This window comes from Hibiscus syriacus, unplaced genomic scaffold (genome assembly GCF_006381635.1).
Source record: "Hibiscus syriacus cultivar Baekdansim isolate YM2019G1 unplaced genomic scaffold, ASM638163v2 tig00110387_pilon, whole genome shotgun sequence".
Classification (NCBI taxonomy): domain Eukaryota; kingdom Viridiplantae; phylum Streptophyta; class Magnoliopsida; order Malvales; family Malvaceae; genus Hibiscus; species Hibiscus syriacus.
The window spans coordinates 4,260,399-4,266,667 of record NW_024062717.1 but is presented as its reverse complement, the minus strand read 5'-3'; the positions used below and the strand labels follow the sequence as shown (position 1 = coordinate 4,266,667).

Below are 6,269 nucleotides of genomic sequence, written 5' to 3'. Positions count from 1 at the left end.
CTTTTTAGTCACTGTACCTTAAATCATTAATAGTTTGGCACAAAGGTGAAAGTTAAAAATAATTTTTTATTCCCTCAAAACTAAAATTTTTCAACCATTTTCAGTCGTTACCGGAAATGGACATTTTTCAGTGTAATTTGCGACCACCCTAAGTATCAATGAATATATCATATCGTCTTCTACCACATTATTTGTTTATATTTTTCTAGAATCTCTTTAAAACTCACAAAATTAAATAAATAAGCTATCATTTTTTTGGATTGGAGAATTTTTCATATTTGAGGAGTTTGTTCGAAAATCTAAATAGTGAGAAACATTCTTTCGAGAAGAAGAAGAATATATCTCAAAACTAATCTCATCGGGCAATCGTCGGAGGATATTTGAGCAATAGAACATAAAAACTTTAGATGAAATTTTATCGGTTTTGAGTGAGTTTCGTGGTAAACCAAACTGAGAATAAAAAAAAGAGTGAAATACAAATATTTTGATATCAATATTGTTAGTTACCAGTAATGGACGATAATTGACTGATAACTACGATCGAAAGAGTTGGAAATTTTCTGTAAAAAAACAAAATAAATGGTAATGTCATCACATTGTTATTAATTTAATAGTTCAGTGATATAAAAATCAATGTAAAAAAATAGTGGAAAAATTAAAGCTTTTTAAAGCTCAATAACAAAATCAATACACATACTAAAGTGAAGTGACTAATAGAATAATTCACCCCTTAAATTATTTGGACTTGGGTTTTCTTGACAATATTTAAACCTGCCTAGTAACACGGATTAACTTCATTTCATTAATGTAGAACTGTTGTGGAAATTCAAGAATCATGAGTACAAACAAACAACCAAAACGACAATCTAGCTAACAAACTGAATGCATATTGTATTTTGCATTTTCATGCATCTGCCATGTGGGAATAGCCTCCTCATATGTAGAGATGCACAGAAGCCGGATTTCAATCCGATCCGGATCGGATAAAAACCGATCCAGTTTTTTCTCCCAACCCAAAAACCGGATTTTAAAAAAATCGGTTCGAATCCTAGCCGATTTAGAGGGTCGGATGGTGTAACCGGTATAACCGGTTTCGGTTTGCAAAAAACCGATTTTTTAAAAAAAAATCAGATTTTTTCGGATAAAAAACCGGTTTTTAATCCGGTAAAAAAACCGGTCGTTCAATTTTTTCTCAAACCGGTTATACTATCCGGTTTTTAAATATCCGATCCGGTTTAAAAAAAACCGATTTTTCCAAAATCCGGTTTCGAATATTTTTTTACCCAAAATCAGATATTCGGAATTTTTATACACCTCTACTCATATGCATGGGTCCAAATACATCGGCAACCATTTTCCCTTGCCCTAAAACTAGAGTTTTACAGTGCTTTAACAGTTGAAAACAGCTGTTTCATAAACACAAGCAAAAAGCAGGGGCATTTCATTCGTAGCCAGTACTACAGCATGACCAAGACAAAAGCTTTTTATAACAAATTACCCCCACCAATCCTACTGTACAAGAAAGATCCAAAAGGAAAACTTCAAACGTTTGAAACACCTTAAAGTTTGAGCATACCCCTCATAAAAAAAATAGTCAACTAGCACACTTCATGGAATTTAGAGCATAAACCAACCCACTTGAAACATTAAACATCTTAAATGCTAAGATCTGGTGGTGGTGATTTAGGTGCTGGAGGCTGTTGTTGGTCCTTTGTAATTGTTGCACTAGGAGAATCTAAAGTGCTTCTTGTTGAAGGTGAGGACAAGGTGACCACTGAATCTCCCTGCTGCTTTGTGTTGGGTGGTTTCGGGAGTTCCATTAGAATTTGAACCACTTCCCTCATTGTTGGTCTCTCTACGGCCTGTTCTTCGACGCAGAGCACCGCAACGTAGAATACGTGCATCACTTCGTGGAGTGGAACCGAGGAGAGTCTTGGATCAAGGATTTTGAGAATGCCTTCCTTCTTCGAATCCGTCATTTTTCGAACCCATTGAACAATGTCCACGCCATCACCAAATTCACCCACCGGTTTTCTACCGCAAACAAGTTCTAAGAGGACTACTCCAAAACTATAAACATCACTCTTCTCGTCCACCTTCAGCGTGTAGGCATATTCTGGGAAAGGAAACAGAGAATGAAATGAAATTCTAAGTCAAATTACTATTACATCATTTGAAACATGCAGTTAGAACTACCCAATTTTAGCTTCTTGGCAGGAAGTTTGGCTGGTCAAACTTAACTAGATTGATGTACTTTGAAAGCTGCCTATGTTGATTGCAATGAGGAAAATATATACTTCCCTGGACACAATTTGGGAGCACAAATCATGGCAAACCCATAGTCAAACCAAAGTACATACCAAATTATTGGTAGCTCTTAATGCATGATCCAAACTCGAATGATAAAGAGAGTCAAATTTAAACGAGTTCTTCGAACTTTTTTCTCTAAAGAATAGTACTAAAATAAATATGGAATTAGAGATTAAGCATATACCTGGAGCAATATCCGTACGAACCAGCTATGGCGGACATGCATTCAGATGTGCCGGAATCTTGCAGAAATTTGGCAAGGCCAAAATCAGCGACATGGGCTTCAAAATCTGAGTCAAGGAGGATATTGTTTGATTTCACGTCTCGGTGGACAATCAAAGGGGAACAATCATGATGAAGGTAGCATAGTCCCTTGGCAGCTTCAACAGCGATCTTATATCTCGTATCCCAGTGTAAATGACCCCCTTTCTTGCCATGAAGAACCTCTCCTAAACTCCCATTAGGCATATACTCGTAGACCAAAAGATTTGTTTCATGATTTGAGCAAAAACCCAAGAGTCTCACGATGTGCCTGTGCCTAATCCTGCCCAGTGTCTGTATCTCAGCATTGAATCCATGATCATGAGAAGACCCCTGGCTCATTGCCGGTAACCTTTTAACGGCGACCTGGTCACCACTAGGCATAGATCCCTTGTACACAATCCCAGCACCTCCTTTTCCAATTATATTATCCTCCTTCAAACAATCCAAGACATCATCACTAGTGAAATCCAATCGCTGGAAAGCTGTTAACTTCCAAGCCCGGGATTCGCTTGCTTTTTTCAACGATCTTGCTTTGATTATGGCTGCGACTGCAAACAAAATGGAGAAAACAAGCAGGCCTATAACGAGCAAAAGCTTCAAAGAAGCAGAGAGTCCTCCTTTAACATGAGTTTCATGAGTTCCATTAGCAACCCCATCCTTACAAGGCCCCAAATAAGGACCACAAAGTTCAGGGTTCCCCAAAAATGAGGTGTAGTTAAAGTAACTAAACTGACCACTGCCCGGAACCAAACCAGAAAGATTGTTATATGAGAAATCAACTGATGTTAAACTTTGCATAGTGGATATTGATGAAGGAATACTACCCATGAGATGATTTCTCGATAGATTCAGATAATTCAATATCCTCATACCTGTGATCTCAGTGGGAATTTCACCCGAAAGTTCATTTCGACTAAGATCAACAAAAGTTAACAACTTGCATTTGCAAATCTCCGGGGGCATCGATCCTAAAAACTTGTTACGACTAAAATCAATCTTTGAAAGTTGTTGCAACTTCCCAATCTCAGCTGGGATTTGACCAGAAAACTTGTTTCCATCAAGAAGAAGCTTCTGAACACCTGAAAAGTTACCGACACTTGCTGGTAAAGCCCCGGAAAGCAGATTGTTCGATAATCTAATTTGCCCAAGATTCGCATAAAAGGAAGAATCAGTAACCGGGAACTCCCCAGTTAAATAGTTATCCTGCAGCTCAACTTGTGTAAGCTGAGGCAAACCGAGAAGGCCTTTGGGAATCGATCCGTTGAGATAATTCTCACCCATACGAATCCGACTGAGGGACTCACATTTCCCCAACGATTCTGGAATTGGACCAAACAAGAAATTTCCTAAAGTAATCAACGTTTGCAACGTGTTGCCGGAACACATATCTGGCGGCAAAGTCCCCGTTAACTTATTCGAGGAAAGATCTAGGACCTGAAGCTTTTTGTTACTACCCAACTTCTGAGGAATGCTCTCCGTGAAGTTATTTTCCCATAACTGTAATACCTCCAACTCGGGCAACTCGCCAATAAACTCAGGAATCTGTCCGTGAAGCTTGTTTCTGAAGAGATTGAGCAGAGTCAGGTTTTTAAGCTCAGCGAAACTCTCAGGAATCTCACCGGTAAACATATTGTTCGATAAATCCATGGATTTCAAGCTTTTTAAGGTTCCCAGCTCGGGGGTTAAGGAGCCAGACAGTGCATTGACCTGAAGAAACAACGTATCGAGCTTCTGCAACTTTCCTATCTCCGGTGGTATTTCGCCTGATAACATGCAGTTAGCGGCGTCGAAACGAACGAGCTCCGACAAGTTCCCGATCTCCGGTGGCAAACCACCTTCAAAGTATTGAAGTAACCAATGTACAACTGCTGCAAGTTGCTTAAGTTACCGATTTCAGGTGGGATTTTACCACTGAGTTCGTTACCCGAAACAGCTAAATATTCGAGATGCTCCCAACGGCCGTAACTTGACGGGATCTGACCGCTGAAATAGTTCCCTCCCAGATGCAAGTGTCGGAGATTGGGAAGCTCCGTGACGGAAACCGGTAACTCCCCCGTCATGTTATTGTTGTATAAATCAAGTACTTGGAGGGCTTTCAGCTGGGAAAGTTGGGTAGGAAAGGAACCGTTGAAATATTGTTTGAAAGGTTAAGATAACGGAGATTGGAGAGCGAGGCAAGCTCTGTGGGGATTGGACCGGAGAGCTGGTTGACGGCGACGGTGAAGATTTGGAGGAAACGGAGGTGGGCAAGTGAGGGGGAAATAGATCCGAACAGGGTGAAGTTGGTTAGGTCTATGGATGTCACGTGACGACGGGTGTGGTCGCACGTGACTCCAGTGAATGAACATGGCGGGGTAGTTGCATTCCAGTTGGAGAGGTAAGATTGAGGGTCGTCGGTAATGGAGGATTTAACGGCGATGAGGGCGCGAAGCTCCGATATGGCTCTTGCGGCGGAGGAGTGTGAAATGTGGAAGAGAAGGAGGAGGAGGAGGAGCAACTTCATTTTTTTCTGTTTTTTTGTTAGATTTCTTTTCTTTTCGCTCCCTGGAATGGAATTGGGAGGGAAGGGAAAGTAGTTGAAATCAAAGTGAAGAAAGAGTGAGCCAGGTAAGGTTATAGAACCAGTGCGATTTATTATCTTCTTCTTTCTTTAATATTATTTTTATATGCAAATTGGCTTAAACATGCCACGCGTCTTTACATTTCTTTTAAAAATAATAATAATCAATTAATAGTTAAACTTTTTTTTTAATTTTTCTAATCGTTTGGCGTGATACGCCTCTAATCTTCATCTCTACTCTAGTGTATCTTTATCTCTATTCTAGAGATTAAACAGTAATTCATCTTTAACGCTATTTTTACATTACTACTAATTCTATTTTATTTACAATTTTTAATTATTATAATATTAATTTTATAAATATAAAAAATTACAAAAATTACAAAAAAAATTAGCATGATTATTTATTTAATTTTAATATATTTTTATATATATTATAATTTAATATATTTTAAGTTAAAAAAAAAACCTAAATCTAGCGCGAGCTACAGTACCGCACTAGATGTGACACGGTACCATAACAATACTCTACTGTGGCGATATGGAAGTGGCACAAAGCTGGAGAGCTTTTTCATCTCTACTTTGGAGAAAATCTCCAATACAGCGTAGCATTGGAGATGCCCTTAGTAAATAATTTGAATCAAATTTAAACTCGATTAAAAAATTAAAAAAATTAAATTTTACTTAATTGGAAAAATTATAAATTTAAAATTATTAAATTCAAATCATACTCAAAATAAAATTTTAAAATTAGACTCAAATCGAAAATAATTTTATCGTACCGTTTTAATATAAATTGATGTATTTATCATACTGATAATTTTATTCTATCGTTTTAAACTAGTCCTTTAAAAATTCAACCACGCTGTTTATTTTTTTAAAAAAATGTGTTAGAATTTTAATAATTTATGTACTAGATACAATTGATTCCTACTATTTAAATATAATATATATCAAGATTGAATTGATATTTATGTCCTAAATTAATAGTTAAACTAATAAAAAAGATTTAGTTGATACAATGATATGGGAGTTTAATTTGAACATTTCGAGTATGATTTATAATGGAAGCGAAAGTTTAAAAAATTAAATGCTTTTAAAGTTAAACCCATAAGGAGAATTTAAGGGACCAACC

At 37.3% G+C, this 6,269-nt stretch overlaps 1 pseudogene; it reads right to left on the bottom strand.

Annotated features, from left to right (window-relative positions):
• Positions 1-1,388: 1,388 nt before the first annotated feature.
• LOC120122442 lies at positions 1,389-5,177 on the bottom strand (annotated as a pseudogene).
• Positions 5,178-6,269: the final 1,092 nt, after the last annotated feature.